The sequence below is a fragment of the Etheostoma spectabile genome, chromosome 9 (assembly GCF_008692095.1).
Source record: "Etheostoma spectabile isolate EspeVRDwgs_2016 chromosome 9, UIUC_Espe_1.0, whole genome shotgun sequence".
NCBI lineage: Eukaryota > Metazoa > Chordata > Actinopteri > Perciformes > Percidae > Etheostoma > Etheostoma spectabile.
The window spans coordinates 3,906,574-3,908,356 of record NC_045741.1 but is presented as its reverse complement, the minus strand read 5'-3'; the positions used below and the strand labels follow the sequence as shown (position 1 = coordinate 3,908,356).

The window sequence follows — 1,783 nt, the reverse complement described above, 5'->3', positions numbered from 1 at the left end:
GCCGAGGGGACCATCATCTACTCAGACAGCTAGAAAGCCTACAAGACACAAGAACTGGAGCGGGCTAGATTTGAGCACTTCAAGGTAAACCATTGTTACAATTTTGTGAATCCCAAGACAGGCGCACACACTCAGACCGTGGAAAGGATGTGGGGATCAGCAAAGTGGAGGAATAAGAAGCACAGAGGCACACGATGTACTTCCTGAATCTTACTGGCCGAGTTCATGGTGGGAGAAGCGGTACGGCCCCCCCCCCCCCCGGAAAGACTCCTTTCGAATGCTATCTGGGACGTGAAGAATCATTGGCCGCCTGCTATTGGACAATAAAAAGATTTTTAAAAAAATGAGGTCATTAAATAATTAATTGTTTTAATGAGGTCGAGAGAACCGTAAAGTACCTTTTTTTGTCAGTGTAGCGCACATTATTACATAAATACTATACGTATCACAGTCAATACCACGACAATATGTGCAGATGTGTTTGTACAAAAGGTTTCTAGCCAGTAGGCTAACTTGCCACCCCCGTCCCTGGTCAGGCCTTTCTAAAAAAAAAAAAATTAGATATTCTACAGCCAGGTATCTAGCACAGACCGTAGTCACATAACAACAGGGAGAACAGAGTATGTGCAGGAGTGTGTGTACATGCACCTGCTCCTGCATCTATGGACCTGACTCAGTGCCACAAGTTTGGTTATCTTTCACCCAGTGTTTCACCTTTCTATTAAATGTTTTCAGTTTGCTTTGTGTGTTTATTTCAGTTGGTCAATCAGTCCAAAAATGGGTCTCTATCACTGAAAAACACGACTGGCCAAAAGTGTTTTTGCACCCCTCTGCTATGCAGTTGCCAGGACAGAGTACTGTGGGAGCATTTAAAAGTCAGTTTAAGAAATGAAAACTTAATAACGCTATCAAAATTTAAAAACTTGTATTTCTGTAGAATCAAACAGCCACATTGTTGGTTTCTGATCCATTATCTTCAGTGCCTGTCTGTATAATGACATGATGGCTTGCCCCTGTACAGTAACACGGTAGGATTAGTGAGAGAGTATCATGGCATATCAATCTGAAATAGTTCAGGTTTGTCTGGTCCTTTTTACACAGTTTGTTAATTTAGTTTATGTTAATATTGGTGGAACTTTCATTACAGACTATCATTTCTCCCTTCTTCTGCTTACAGCAGTGGAGGATATAGAACTTATCAAAATGTCATCACACTGGCAAGTAAGTTATAGCAAGAAGATTAGCAGGAATAATCTCATTACAGTTTGTAAAGCCAAAAGAACTCAGATATCTGGGTCAGCCGACCTAGGATGGTAGGATAACTATCAAATGAATGAATGGATATCCTTTTTTTTAAATGAGGCAACATCTATGATTCTTGAGGAAGATGTTTGAAAAACTAAAAGCCCTTTATTCCAGGATGACTTGGCTCGTTGTACCATAATAATCAGTGTCTTTCTTCAAAAAAAATTGGTTTGGTAAATGTTGGAGGAAAAATATTTGAGTTTTTGAGTGTCTATAAAAAAAAAAAATGGAGTGTAACTTTATGGCTGTATTATAAAAAATAAGAATAACCGAGAGGGGAAATTGAGGACAGAGGTAAGTTCAATCAAATAAGGAAAGTAAAAATAATAAGAGGTATAAGCTAAATAAACTAAAATAAGAATATAAGTAAAAGCAATCAAAACTACACAAGAGCAATTAAAGCCTAAATTACAGTCTATGTAGACAGCGTAAACCTTGAAGTTCAAAGATCAAAATGATCACAACTGTAAAGGTGTGT

At 38.4% G+C, this 1,783-nt stretch overlaps 1 long non-coding RNA gene across 1 annotated transcript in view; it reads left to right on the top strand.

Annotated features, from left to right (window-relative positions):
• The window catches only part of LOC116695881 (uncharacterized), a 24,092-nt gene extending 22,698 nt beyond the window's left edge, over positions 1-1,394 (top strand). Inside the window, exon 3 of the long non-coding RNA XR_004333575.1 lies at positions 1,384-1,394. This is a non-coding gene — a long non-coding RNA (uncharacterized LOC116695881). The remainder of the gene's footprint in view (positions 1-1,383) is intronic.
• Positions 1,395-1,783: the final 389 nt, after the last annotated feature.